General features: G+C 37.9%; 1 protein-coding gene across 16 annotated transcripts in view; it reads left to right on the forward strand.

The window, feature by feature from the left end:
* Positions 1-16246, forward strand: part of camta1a (calmodulin binding transcription activator 1a) — a 422828-nt gene that overhangs the window by 46459 nt on the left and 360123 nt on the right. The gene's annotated exons all lie outside the window — the stretch shown is intronic.

Genomic DNA, 16246 nt, shown 5'->3' on the forward strand with positions numbered 1-16246 from the left:
AAAAAAAAAAAAAAAAAAAAAAAAAAAAAGGAAAGTATGGAAAATGTGCTGCATGGACAGTATTTCTATAAACAGAGCACTGATAAGATGGGAAAGCACGATGAAGCTGAGTCAAACTTTTGGAAGTTCAGCTTGTTTTATCAACAGGCTCGGAATTCTTCATTAACGCAGAATCCACTCCAGGTGATTCATGATGTAAGCAAATTCGCTGCAGTTTGAGAGACACTAGAAGATAAATACTGTCAGTGTGTGAGAAAGGGAGACGACCACTGTCCTTTATCTTGGCTAATGCGTAATAAATTTGTTGTCTCGACTGGTCATGAGGTCTCGCTATCCCCCCGAAGTGCACAGTACAATTTTTCACCATGTCTAAATAATTTCCGTTTCCGTTCCCTTTCACCGTTAGAGCGAGCCTCTCGTGCTGAGTTGATTCCAGCTGCACCTGAGTTTGATAGATACGAGACGCAGAAGCAGAATACGAATAGCAAGAGGAGTTCTTCAATAGCGGAGATAGGCCGGGGCCTGCTAGTGAGTATTTAAGTATGTATTTAATTCTACTCATCTGTGGACACAAAGCCTGTAGTCATAACCTCTTAAATCAACATAGGAGCTTGGGGTGCAAAAAAGTCAGTAAAGAAAATTGCTTTAATTTACAAGAAGATTATTTTTGCTCGCTTTTCGAGGTCTCCTTAGTATGCTTAACACCTAAAGGCCTTTTTTTTCTTCTTAAATTATCATAATTGAATATAACAATAATAAAAATGTATTTAATAATTCCCAGATTTTTTATTTTTTTCCAGAGAAATTTGAATTTTATTTTTCTTATTTGGAGGGCATGTAGAATAATTGATAATAAACCCTTTGGACTTGGCAACAGTAAGAGTTCCTTAAGAAGAGCTCATGAGATGTGCGAGACGTGACTGACATGCTAACAAAGAAACAAACTTTATCCTCCCCTCAAAAAAATCAGCGCTTATCCAAAATATGGGAACAGAGCGTAACGCTAAATTCAGGAATGTTCTGTAGTGTCTAGCTAAATGGTGCATTGATTATTTTTTTTTGGCGCACACCCACTCTCTTTTCCTTTTTGTTGTTGTCGTCGTTAAAGAGCTCACACAGTACCTTATTTGCGGTCAACACTCAGTTGATGCTTCCACTTACGTGGCATATGTGGTGAGGAATTAACGGGAGATTGAAGCTGGAGATATCACTAAGCCCGCATTAGAGGATTGACTACAGGCCTGAATAAGAAATTCACGGGTGGAGGTCGTGCCAAGGCTTCGGTTGGAGTTTGATCCAAAATTTCCCCTCGTAAACCAAAGCGTGCTTCCGGAGATGAAAGACAGAATTGTTGTGATATGCTGATCAAAGCCAGCTATCTCACAGCTCTAAAGGAACACCTGGAATTCTAATGGAGGATTCTGCATGAGCAGCGGAGCATTGTAATGCATAGCGTATCGTAAATAATAATTATGTAAACATCTGCTTGGGGTGTTTATCATTTATTTATTTATTTGATTTATTAATCTTTGCCCGCTTTCGACGAGTATCTGATTTGTAGATTGTAATTGAATAAAAGTGTTTCATATTGAAATTGAAAGGCTGCCAGACGATTGGTTCACTCGCTGCACTACTAAACTCGGAAACTTTGATTAAGTATATCGGCGTGGAGAGGAGAAGGTAAACAGCAATCCGCTTTTGTTTGGACAGTTCTCTTACAGAGATTACCAAGATCCCGAGTAAAGAGTGCTAATTTGCATGTTCAGTCAGATAAATGGGTGTCACAGTGGTGCAGTGGGGAGTGTAGACGCCTCACAGCTCCAGGGTTTTACACACTGTAAAAAGCAACTGGCAGGACATTAAGAACTATTTCGGTACACGCCGAATTTCTTTTTTTTATCGGTATTCTCCCCGGCAAAATGTGTTTGCTACGCATATTTTTCAAACATGCAGCCCACCTCTATTAATGGCTTTTCATTTTTTTGTCTTTAAATGGTGAAAAACACAAACATTTTATACCTGCCTTACAGTCGTATTCATTTATACATGCAATTACCATTCTCAAAGTGAGCTTCAGGCTGCTAATCAGACTGCAGGTGCTAAACTAATGTATTTGCATAGAGACCATCCTGCATTTTATACTTTCAAATAGAAACATTTTCAAATGTATATGCATTTTGATATCCAAAGACTGAGGCACAGAGGATCGAATTGTGCCATTTTGCATGTTAAATGTATACATTTGTGTCATTAGTATGGTGCTTTTTGAGCGTCACATTCCACATTTAGTCCTAATTTGCTCTTAAAATTCCCTCCACTTTTCTGGGAAGATGTTCCACTAGATTTTGGAGTGTGCTTGTGGACATTTGTGTTCATCAACCACAAGTGTGTTGGTAAAATCAGGTACTGATGTAGGTGAGGTGAGGAGGCCTGGGGTGCAGTCAATCTTCACATTCATCCCAAAGATGTTCAGTTGGGTTGAGATCAGAGCTCTATAGCAGGCCACTAAAGATCTTCCTCTTCAAACCATGTAAACCATATTTTCATGGAGTTTGCTTTGTGCACAGGGGCATTGCCATGCTGGAACAGGTTTGGGTTTCTAAGTTCAAGTGAAGGCAAAAGTTGATCATACCGCATTCAAAGACGTCCTACACAATAAAGTGCCTCCAGCTTTGTGGTAACAGTTTGGAGAAAAAACACATATGGCAGGAAAGGTCAGGTGTCCCAATACTTTTGTCCATATAGTGTATCTATATACACACTGTTATACACACTATATACACTGTTAAGACGTTTAGGGGGAAGAAATGCAAAACATAAAATTGCTTGTCGTTTTTTATCAACACAGTTAATTATTATTAACATTTGTGATCGTCAACATTTAAACAGTTTACATTTTTAAAACTATTTTTAATAAAATGCCTGCTTGGTCAAATTATATATCAAATAATATATATTTTTAAATAAAAATAAAATAGAATAAATCAAATTAATGCAATACAGGTTTTTATTATATTGATTAAATTGAGTAATTGATTAAATAAATAAATAAATAAATAAATAAATAAATAAATAAAAATTGATAGTTTACATTTGTTAGACCCCATTTAGGTAATACAGTTGTGTATTAGAGAGAGAGTGTGTGTGTGTGTGTGTGTGTGTGTGTGTGTGTGTGTGTGTGTGTGTGTGTGTTCATGTTGGTTAGCGGTTAAAAACAGATCTAATTTCCAGTACGAAGACAGTAGCCACAGTTACACTTCGCTAACTCTAGTTTCTTTTTTATGACCCTGGCATTGTTGTTTATTTTTTTAAGTTTAATAAAAAAAAAGATAATTAATAATAATGAATGCACTCCATGTGCGAGGCAGAGACTAAACAAACTTGTGGTCGGCCACTTTATAAATTCCTGTTGGAATTCCGACATGTATTCTCACAATTCCGAATTTATTTCTCGTCATTCTGCCTTTTTTTCTCTCGCAATTCTGACTTCATTCCGCACAATTCTGACTTCTCGTCAACATCCAAAATTTCTGGTGCCTCCACCGGTAAAAATGCTGTCGGCCTGAAGTTTGAAGCTGTTGGTGTATGAACGAGGCCACGTCTGCTTCATCTGTCTTGTTCCTTCTCCTCCAGAGCTGATTGTTAGACAGAGTTCTCTCCAGGGTTCGGAGGCTCAGTTTGATACTTTGCAAGTCTATTGATTGTAGCTTTCTGACTCTACAGACGGGGTGACACTGGCCAATTATCAGGGAAAAAAAAATCTGAAGTGTGGGAAGAAAACTAGGAATTGCGAGAAAGAAAACTTTGAATTGGCAGAAATACAGTTGGTATTGTGAGAAATACATTTGGAATTGCGAGAAAAAACTCGGATTTAGTCGGATTTAGGCAAAGTTTTTTAAGTGGCTTCCATTCGACCCTCACTGTTTTCTTCCCCTTCCTCCATTTTATTTATTTTTCAACATCTTCTTTGTTTACCTCCAGTGGGTGGTGCGGCAGTAATAATAGTCCATCGGAAAACAAAGTGCTCCATGTGTAGTTAAATGAACTAAACGAAGCATCAAGGCAAATAATTAGATTTTTTTTTGCACTCGAAATACTCGAGTTACTCAAGGAATCCTTTCAGTCCTAATATATAATATACACCTATTCAAAAGAGTAAAATGTGCTTTTTGAACATCCCTTTCCACATTTAGTCGCCATTTGCTGTTATAATAACCTCCACTCTGTTGGGAAGATGTTCCACTAGATTTTGGAGTGGAAATTTCTGCTCATTCAGCCACAATTGGGTTTTTAAAGTCAGGTATTGATGGGGGCTGAGGAGCCCTTGGGTAGAGGTGAGGAGGCCTTTAAAGATCTTCCACTCCACTGTGTAACTCCTTAGAAAAATTGTTTTGTGCACAGGGGCATTATCATGCTGGAACAGATTTGGGTCTCATAGTTCAGTTGAAGTGGAAAATTTAATGCTACAGCATCCAAACACATTCTATACAGTTTTCTACATTGTGGTAACAGTTTATTTAGTATTTCTGTGGTAACAATTTGGGGTAATAACCACATGTGACTGAAAAAGTCAGGCTAATACTTTTTTCCATTTAGTATCTATCTATCTATCTATCTATCTATCTATCTATCTATCTATCTATCTATCTATCTATCTATCTATCTATCTATCTATCTATCTATCTATCTATCTATCTATCTATCTATCTATCTATCTATCTATCTATCTATCTAAAATAAAGAGTGCAGCACCACTATTAAAGCTTTGAAGAGCTTTATTTATATTATTTCTCACTTCCTTTCAATGACACGGTCTGTCTCATTCACATTCTTACCCTTCTACACAAAGACAAGGGGGTAGTGACCCCTGGGAAATGCTCCGTTCCAGTTCCCTGCAACCTGTTAACATGCCCCTTTGTCCAGCTGCCTATTTGCTGACACGTCGGCTTTTCCAGTCAGCGAGCCGGTCTGCCAAAAATCGGAACGTGTTCACAAAGGAGGCGGCACTCTATACGGCTATAAATACCACTTTCACACTTATATCAAATGAGCTCACTACTTTAAAAGTCAGCGTAATTGCCACAATTTCCCTCCGTCGGGCATTCATTTTGTGAATGAGACATTTGCAGGAACCGTAAAACACATTCTGGGTAGCAGGCTGACCTGACCGGTAGGCATATCATCATTTTAATTGTTTGTTTAATTTGGTGTGAGGATAACAACACAGATGTGATAAATATAGATTCTCAGCTATTCTTAAAAAAAACAACAAAGCACACCAACACATGTAAAATAGCTTCATTTTCTCAAGCAGCCAATTTTAAACCTGTCAAATGTAAAGTAGCCATCAGTTTTGAATTGCATTATTTTGCCTGATAGTTAAGGTCAGTGGAGTCAGAAACACTTTAGGCCGCGTTAACATGAACAGCTAGCAGCAAAAGCTTTTCACCCTCAGAGCTTGTGAATGAAAGCTCTGTAATATATATTGAATGAAAGCTGCGCAATCAGAAAAATGACCTCTATTATTATTCTTTCCATCTTAATATGAAAGCTCACTCCAATGTGACTTTTTTCTTTAAAGCGCAACACTGCATAAAGAAAATATACTCTGAGCTCAAAGACAATTAGAGTATACACTGACGCTAACTTGCTTCATGAAGATTCCATACAGATACCGCGATTGCATCATATTCTAGTCAGTAAGCCATGCGGATGTTCCTGGGTGGATTAAAAGCTAGGCTATAGCGCCTGCTGAGACAGAAGGCTCCTGCGATTGCTCAGAATTAATGGTGGGCTCATCGTCCTGGGGTTTGGTTAACAAAGAAAAAAGAAAAGAGCTGTGTTTGAAGCGAGTTTATGTTTGGGACAATTAGGGGACTGTTAAAAAAGTGTCGGTAACAATGACTTTTGCCGAAAACCTGCTGTCGAATACGCCATAGCACACCGATTTTAAGTAGAGACTACTAATGTGCCGTTTTTGGACGGTGATTTGTGAAGGATAAATGTGTGTGTATATAGTAGGATGTGAAGAAGATGGAAATGCGGCTTTTGTGTGTGCTTCGTGTTCTCAATATCCATGACGAGGTCTTTCGGAAGACAACAGGTATGCTTAATTGCATGTCAGTGAAAGGTCTGACTCGTCGAAAAATTCAATTAGAATTCGAAACTAAGCGTGTACACACGAGCATGCTTCAAACTAAAACCTGGTTATGAACATTAAAAAAAAAATGCTGTTAGCATACAGCAAAAAAAAACTAAGAATATAAAACCAAGTTTACTGTGATAATATTAAACTTTAATTTTGAGACAATTTCTCATTATTTTGATATACTAAGGCTCAAAAAACTTAAATAATATTATTGTTTTAGCAACACAAACCTTATTTAAGATTAATACCTGCCCAGCAGTGTTATTCATTTTAGATAAAATCCTCCATGGACTTTTATAATAAACCAGCTTACTTGTTTGTTTTGGGGTGTTATCAGGTATGTACATGTTTTATTTTATGCACTCGAATTCGACCAAATCTCTTCTTGTCTGATGTATTGATTACTGGGGGGGAAAAACAGTTCTGCCACATACAAGCGATTGAATATGTTTGTTCTTTGGTCATATTTAAAATACTATATTTTGGTACATTTTGGACATCCCGTTCCACATTTAGTCCCCATTCAAGATCTTCCACTGCAACCTGTGCAAACCATAAGTTCACCTTAAGTTGGGTTTGTGCACAGGGTCATTGTCATGCTGGAACATGACATCCGAGCTCTTGGCCTGCTAAGCAGGTTTCGATTGTGCGACTTCTTGTCTTTCTTTTACTCAGTAGCACTAGTTTTGCTCTCATTTTTCATTATTCCAGTACTTGTGTTTTAGATGCAATTTTTTGCTGTGTAATTATTAATCCCACTTTCTTTTTCTTGTCATTTGCAGTGCAATTAACATTGTTTCTCTATAGGGTTCCCTTTGTAAATACTATTTCTTTGAAGAATAGTTGCTTTAAACATTGCACAAAGGAGCATCGTCAAGAACGGAAACAATTGTAGTCACTTCCTCTATCTGATCAGCCTTCATAATACGTCTTTTCAGCTAGTTTCCTCCTAATGACCCAAACTCCAGATCCATCTTCCTGTTTTCCTTCCTGTCGACGCGCTATGCTTTGTGGAAATATAGCATATGGCAGTGTCCATGACTGAGGTAACACATAGAGAACAGAACTATTTTTCACTCCTACCATCTGTCCGTTCCAAAAAAAAAAAAAAGGAAAAGAAAGAAAGAAAAAAATTCTTGCTGCACCCAAAATGAATGTTGTTTCCATCCTGCTGCTGAGGCGCCTTCAGAAGCCTGGCTCCATGCTGCGCTACTCAACCAGGAGTCTTGAGCGTTCTGTTACGCTCCTGCCTGCTGTGGGAATGAGAAAGCATGATCGGCTTCTGACAGGAACATCACAGCTCGATGTATGGGAGGATTACACAATGCAAAAATTGCAGGCGCTGCTCAACACACGTCAGCATTTACCACAGCCCAGGTGGATTCAGCTAAAATTTGTGCATGTCCAGCTACGTTCGTTTGCTTTGCTTTAAAAAAAGGACGGATAAGCAATTAAACATGACTGAGTGGCGACAACAACGGTTCCTTTTTTTAATCCCTAACCTTTAGCGATTATATAAATAGATTAGAACCCTATGTCATTTTTGTTTCGATGTGACACTTCACATTATCACTCTGGACTTGGGTTTTTGAGCTTAAATAAACGTATATTTCTCTGTACAGTTGTGGGTTGTTTTTTTTTAAACATTCCCCAAACCATTTTTTTCCCAAGCTGGCAGGATAAATCTTTATTTTTTGAGACTACCAGAACGTACTCTGTTCCTCATTTTTAAAAATTATTTATCACTAATTAGTTTCTGAAAACCCTGAACTATTTTAGCTACACCGACCAGGCATTACATTATGACATTATAAAAATTTGAACGAACATGTGAATAACACTGATTATCTCTTCATCATGGCACCTATTAGAGGGTCGAAATATTTTTTTGTTCCACTTTATCTATAGAATGTTTCAGGTGCTTGGTGTAGTCAACTGAACCTATTTCTGAAATAATCGGACTCAAGATCTGCTACGTGATGACCTCTGTTGCAGATGAAGTTTTGTGTACTCTTTTTTTTATTATTATTATTTATCTAATATCTAGTGTGTGATGGAAAGCCTATTTAAATGGCTTGGTGGATTAGGTTAGTGTGTGAGGCCAATTCTATATTTAGAGATATTTACTGAAGAGATTTTTTTTTAGGCTTCTATCTTTTCCCATAAAGCAAGAGAGCGAATAAAATGGCCAATTTGGAAGCTATGGGAAAGCGATTTTAGGAGTCAAATGATTACGATGTGAATGAAATTTCCCGTGCTCATTATTCAGCCACATTTGAGATGTACACAGGGCAGCATTAACGTGACTTTGGAAGAGGAATTGGAGAGTAATAACTCATAAAACAAAGTAATTAGTACGAGCAGCGGTAACGCGGTGACCCCCATTAATCAACACAATTGCTCTTGTGTGTTTCGAATGTGCTGCAAATTTATTTATTGTATTGCATTAATACTGGAAAAGCTTTATAGTTTTGGAGGACAGCGGAACTTGAGGACTGAGCAGGAGACCATCAGGGAGTGAGGTGCTTGTCTGGGTTTAATGCTGAAACAAAGCCATTCCATGCTCTGAAGAACATGAAGGCTGCAGGGGGTTCCCAAGCTAGAAGCAGAAAAGGCTAATCCAAGGTCTGCAGGCAGCTTTATTAAAGGAAGTGTAATTAGCCACCAAGAAAGGTGGGCTAAAGGGGAGACCTGAGATAATTGAAGCCTGGAGAAGGAGGTATGTACTCAGCCTGAAGCCCCTTGGTTCTCACGTAGCATTAGCTCTTAAGGTCATTGAGCCTGACGGGCTGGGGAGCCGAAGGTTCAAGTGGAGTTTAAATGTTACTTCCAGGCCAGGTATAAAGCAGTCCTGTGGAGCTCTGCACTGAATAAACTCAATGCGTGCATGAAAATCTCCCATAAAGGCTTCCCTGAAGTGTGTCATATGGTCCCTGAGTACAGACTATGACTCACTGTTATGTTACTAATATATTATTTTTTTGTTGTAATTTTTTGAGGGTGACTTTGTGTTGTGAGGGAAAACTCGGTTCAGAAATGAGGATCTAAACAGTAAGATAAGGCGCTGATGCGCTTTAATCATCATTTGCTCTCCATTAGGAAAATCAATAGCTTTTGATGAGAGGGTGGCTTTTTCGGTTGCTACAATGTCAACCCCGCACCTGGCCTTTTTAAACAGCAGTTATCTTTGTTTATCGGGAACTCAGTTCTTTTAATGTTAGAGGAAATTTTCTGTTCATTACCTTAAGGACTGGACTGTCAAAAGAACTAGTCTGGAATAAAATAAGCCTGGAGGCATTAGTCTTTCCAGACTTGAGCATGAGTGTCAGTGCTTAGGTTTAGGTCCTTGTCGATACTAATACAGAAATGAATAGCTATTAATACTTCATTCGAGGTGCCACGGTACATTTTGTTGCGCTTTGTTTGTGTTTCATTAGCAACCCGGAGCAAAAGTTAAACAAGTGCAGTTGATGCACTTAAGATGGGAGGATCATTCTTTATCGTTGTAGCTAGTTCATTTGAAATCACGTGCATTAGCTAGTTACATTAGTTTCCTCGGATTGAGCAGGGTTGCAGTTACGGGCAGAGGTCGAGCATCACTTTGGAAAGCCACTTCTGTACAACTTTAAGTAAAGAATGTATCATTATCTTCATTGTCCTGGAAATCCTTATTGCCAATGACCACCGATTGTCAGGAACCGGCTAAGCATTGAACTTTAATAAACTGCTGAGTTTGATGTTCGTTTTGTTTTGTCAGGTTGCTTGCTTTGCATCATGACGCTGTGGCTGCACAGAGCACAGTCTGATTTGCAGCAATTCTGTGTCACTACGGCTACGTCAAACAAAATCAGCTAGCATCTGAGAGGACAAGGGGGCTTATATTACATTTACAAGCATTTTGATCATATACTGTATGCTAAACTTTACTTTAAAGCATGACTATTGATTTTTGTGAACTCTCTTTATACACCGAGTTCTCTGCAAAGCTGAGTGTTATACTATATCAATGCTGAAAAATGGTTACATGTATTAAGCTTATATTTAAACTAATATAAACAACAGTATATGTTATCTGAAGCATATTGCTAAATAATATTATATATTACTAGATTCTACTACTGATAGCTGAAGCTTGTGAACTTATGGGTGAACTTTATGCACCCTATTATGCAAGATGAGTCAAGACGTCCTGCGGTCTCTCTGTTTTCTCCGCATAGCCAAGGTTTGTTTAACCACATAGGCAGCAGACATGTATCAATATTTTGTCTGGCATTTACTGGCATTTTCTAATATGTTCCATACATACTCTGACTGAATTTTGCACAATGTGCACAATGCACATGCCACTCAGCAATAAACCGACCTCGCTTTTACTATCAAACCGACTTTTCTACTATTATTGCTGTTATTATTATTTTATATTATATATTCTTATACTCATTATCCTTAAACTGAACTGGTTAAATTTCTTAACATATCCCTGATTATAATATTCAATTTATCAGAGACCAGGTCATAAATGAAGAATACACCAGCTTGATCCTAGCATGACCTTTAAAACCGCTAATAAGCCTCGAGAACAGAATGAACCGGTTACAGTTTATCCCCTAAAAAGCCTGAAGATCTCTGAGACAGTGAGTTATGGACAGATTAGATAAAGATTAACCTGAGAGAAGCTTTGAACAAGGTGTGGAGGGGGAAAAAAAAGAGCAGGAACACTTTCACTTTCATGGTCATTATTGACGATGTGACATGCGGCAGAGCGAATTTCTAAAGTGAACAGAAGCACCTTCGCTGCTCAGATCCAACCAAATGCCTCATTCAGTAGACAGTACTTTTTTCTTACAGCGGGACGACCACCTGAAACCTGTTGCCGAAGTAACGGTGGAGCTTGAATCCTTGAGCTTGAGTCTAAATCCCACTGAGCATGCATTTTACTTAAAAAAGACAAGATGGAAGACAAAAGCAGTTAAGAGCAGGCTTTAACCGAAAACGAGTGCATTACAAGCCTGACAGAGTGTCACTAAGGACCATGTCCTGTGTCTGTTAGCATTCAGTGATCGCAAGTACAAGTAGTAAACACTATTTAAGATAATGTTAGAAGAGGAATAAAGGGCGTGCATGTAAATCTTTGTAAGAAACTTCTGTGATCTTCGGTGGAGTCGAAAATTTCTTGACACGTTAACAAGCTCATAAGTTAGACAGTGTCATTTCACTTCCTGTTTATAGTGGTGCAAGTCGGATTGAGGCCTCTTTACCTGTAGAGAGCACTGCAGCCGAGATTTTCCTTCAGTCTGTTAATACCACCATCAATGTCATCATTTTTCTCATCTTGTCGATCGCTAACTAGCCACGCTGAGTCAGTGCCATAACTCAAAGTTTACTGCATTGCATTCTGGGACTTTCGAGTCCCATGTTTGCTGTCTCTACGACTTCTGTGATGGCTTTCTCATTAATATGACACTGCTGGGAAATGATGAATGAGAAAAGAAGCTCTTGCTCTTTTGTTTTTCGGGAGCTAACAGCAGAACCTGAGCATTATCCGTAGCAGGCAAATCACTTCCTGTACCTCTCGCGGAATAACAAATCATCAGCCACCCAACCAAGCAAACAATTATCACCAGAATTGCTAGACTAGATAAAAACAATCAGTTCTGTTTGCTAGCACTGGCCTTTCTAAATCCTCACAAATGAATTCCTTTGCGGTCTTACATTAATGTTCGAACTCGCCTGGGCTTCCAGCAGAGAAAGAACTCTTTGAATATTAGCACAAGCGATGTCGGCTTTGTTCGATAGACTGTATAAACCTTGACTGAATATTCAAGCTGCATTTAAAATGCAACAGGCCAATAAATAACTGAAGGACACATCTCCTGAAGGACAGTTCCCTATTTTGTGGTATTGTACTTTTGTACTTATATTATTTTACATAGCGTATATAATTTGTATACCAATTGTGTGTAATTATATATATTTTAAAAGACTCAGTCTTTTCCATACATTTTGGGGGAAAATATGATCTGCATCTTTGTACTATTCTGTTTTTCCGGTCACCATTTGTTTTGTTGTTGTATTTGATTTGGCAATCATCCAAAATAATCCATCTTGAACCATTTACCCCTCCCTCATTTTTCTCTCCAATTTGGTCATTTGCCAATTCCCCGCTTTCTCAATCATACACCATCTACCAGCTGGAGAGCATGAAGGCTATCACATGCTTCCTATAAAAACATGAAGACAGCCAATTGTATCTCTAACTGTTGCTTACTTTTGCCATCACAGGACATGTATCACTCTCAAATGAAATCGCGATCTACCCTCTTCCACATACATTTTATTAACTCACAGATGGTCCTAGATGTTGTCGACAGTATTTCTGTGGTTGAGACAGAGAGAGAAAATCTTAACCTACTATTTCACCTTCAAATCATGCCCAATTTTTACCTCGCCCCCATTGCCTGGACTTCAACTTGCTAATCATATCTCAACGATAGCACGTTGTTACGACCGGATCATCTGATGTGTATACCAAAAGCGAAAGAGTCTATTAAAGCCCCTGCATCTGTCTGGTATAAAAAGTTGCTTTATTTTTGAGGAGCCCGCTGTGTATTCGGTATCGCACCGAGCAGCCGTAGCTCCTGCTAATGATCGTCGCCCTGATAGAAGTCCCACCACACAAATGAACAGAGTGCTGACAGCAGGAGGGCTTCTTCGGAGATGGGATTTCAAATTGCTCTTTTCTCTCACGCCGGTTTGATGAGAAATTACACCCGAATTAGTACGCCTGTTATTATTTAATTCCCTTTTCCCCTGTCCAGATAAAACCGCTGTTCCCTCAAGGACAGTCGGAAAACACATAGCACAATGATAAATCCTCAGTGCAACCATGTAGCACTATTAAATCCAAAAACAAAGTGTAAGTTTATAGTTCAGTTGTCATGTTTTCTTACCACCAGTCCCCTTGCACAAAGTCTCCTTGCTTGTTGATGTTGATGGTTATTATATGTAATTTCTTCAAATGGCATGTTTCTCAAAATTTCCCATATATATATATATATATATATATATATATATATATATATATATATATATATATATATATATATATATATATATATATATATATGGGAAATTTTGAGAAACATACCATTTGAAGAAATTACATATAATAACCATCTATGATGTGGAGAAGAATGGTTCTAGGTGCTGTTGGTGAAAGTGAAGTAGAGGCTTATCTCTGTGGCGAATGGGCCCATCAATCATCGCGCAATGATTTTTCGTTCATTTTGACCCATAATGGCCCTGTTTCCTCCAGTGCTTTCTGGATGGGATTAGTGATTGAACACTAAAGTGCGACAGACCTCCACAATGTAAGTCGATTGGGTGCCTTGATTGAAAAGTTGCTTTGAAACCTTGTTGTCTTGCCCCCCAACCTGCACAACCACATACACACATTTCTTTTGCTCTGCGTGTAGCGCGCTCTGGTCCAGGGGATACATTTTGGGGGGGGATAAAACAAATACAGATCCTGTGATGCTTTTGCTCAAAGGATTAGGAATTTATGATTCCCTAACATTAATCAGGAAGTGATATTGAAATCGGAGTTGTTTGGCATGGCATACACATTTACACAAAGTGTGTTTTTTGACGTCAGCATGAGAGGCAGCATGACCTTTATAGGAAAACCCCCATACATTTCACATGATCATGATTTTTTGTTTTCATATGCGATTATGCAAATTTCAGAGATTATCCCCCCTTGCAGCCGCTCACTGTAAGCGATCCAATTTACAGCGTTAGAGCATTTTCCACATTCCCTCTTTTGTTTCCTTAACCAAAAGTGAGTTTTTTTCATTTATGTAATATCTCCACCCATCTCGTCATTAGACCTCCTGATCACATGCCTGCTTGTTCACAGCTGTCTCCACTTCTGTCTCTTTCTTTTTGTTTAATTCATGTCTGTATGTATATTGCTTTGTTTCCATTTCCACTGCGAAGTAAAGCATTCAGTTTTCTGATGTATACTGAACCTTTTGTTTCACGATGAAAAGATTCTCGCTTTGTTGTTTCTCATTTGTGTTCCTCTTTTATCATTTGCAGATCACCTGACTCATTCTCTGTTCTATGTCTACAAACTTGCATCCCACCCGTCTGGCTACGCTTTACTCATGTACAAAAAACATCATATGGAAAACATGTAATCTTCATATGCAATGAAATTGTATATATGAATATGTGACACTGGCACATTATCTATCTATCTATCTATCTATCTATCTATCTATCTATCTATCTATCTATCTATCTATCTATCTATCTATCTATCTATCTATCTATCTATCTATCTATCTATCTAATCAGTTTGTCTGTCTGTCTCTATTACTATTTTAAATATTTTTGTTTAAAGAAAATGTGAAAATGTGAAAAGAACACATACTATATGTGAAAATTAATGACTTATATTGGAAATTAACATATTTAAACAAAACTTTTATGTAAAAAGAAATGTTAAATATTACTTAAAAATTACATGCAGAAGTACTTCAAATAAAAAAACAAACAAACAAACAAACAAAAAATCATGTGACTTTTCTATAATAAATGGACTGGCCAAGTAAAGTCCAGACACAGCAGTATTAATACTGAAGTGTTTGATAATGCAAATATATATTGGCTTTTTATAAATGTATTTACAACAAACACAAAGCAAAATAATACTTTAATGCTAATTAAGTGAGTGAAACGATTAACAGCAACGAGTCCTCGGAAGTTGGAAGAGTCAGCTCTTACTACTGAACTGATGTAAATGTTCAACTTTATTCTCAGCACTCTTAAGATTAGGTATGCAAACTGCATCATATGATTTGATCTACATAACCAGGATGGACGTACATATCTTTTTGGAAAATAATTCCTGGAGCTAAAGTGCCAATTATCTTGAGATTCTTTACTATTCAACACAACATACAAGTGCTGCATAAAAGGGAGATCTTTAATCTGCAATTTTCAAAATAGACACCTTGTATCTGTTAAGCACTAGTACGGCACCACGCTAGAGCACTCGTGTATATTTTGTAATGATTCTGTAATTACATGTTGACGGTTAAGCCGGCTCCATAGGATACCACTCTGGCGAGGTCGTTCTGGGAGAGACTTCAGCACAGGAATGGCTGATGTGTACTGAGGCAGGTGAATGCGGCATCTATGACAGTTCAGCTCAGTGGCCGTTCACGCTGCGATATGATTCCCTGCTCCATCTGTCCTAAATGTGCACACACACACACACACACACACACACAGACACATATGCACACACACACACACACGCACACACACACCATATCTGCACCTGGCTAGTGATTTTTAGAGGAAACAAAGCACAGTGCTGGAATAACCCAGTTTAGTTCAATGTTAATCCACATCCTGTATCAAAGTAAGTTAAGTCCTATAGCAGTGGTAGGTAGCAAGTCAAATCTGTTTAATTTGCCTTAAATTAAATTTTAATTCTTAATATTTGATTATTCATGTACTTCTTGACTTGACTTACTTACCTTTGTACTTAGTTATTACATATACATTTCGTAAGTAGGTATATGAGTAACTAAGCAAGTACATAAGCAAGTAGGGAGGTGGTCGCTCAGTGGTTCAGGCATTAGACTCTGGATAGAAAGGTCACAAGTTTAGATCCCAGCACCACCATGCTGCCACTGCTGAGCCCTTTACCAAGGCTCTTAAACCCTCAACTGCTTAAATGTAAGTCACTCTGGATAGAGGAGTCTGTGAAACTCTATAAATGTAAAAGTAAGTAGGTAAGTACAATAAGTAAGTAAGCAAGGTATCTAGTTATGTACTTTTAGTTATTACAAAATAGAGTAAAATAAGTATAGAAGTAGTTACATAAGTAAGAAAAGAAGTACATATGTTTGTAAGTGTGCAAGAAAGCAATTCAGTATAAACCTATGTTAGTTCTAAAAAGTGTTTAAATATTTTAGATTTTCTACATATGTACTTAGTTATTACATATAAAATGCACAAGAGTAACTAACAAAGCACTTTACACTATACGGACACCTGACATTTCCAGTCAGTTTTTCCTAA

Source organism: Silurus aristotelis (assembly GCF_946808225.1).
Source record: "Silurus aristotelis genome assembly, chromosome: 19".
NCBI lineage: Eukaryota > Metazoa > Chordata > Actinopteri > Siluriformes > Siluridae > Silurus > Silurus aristotelis.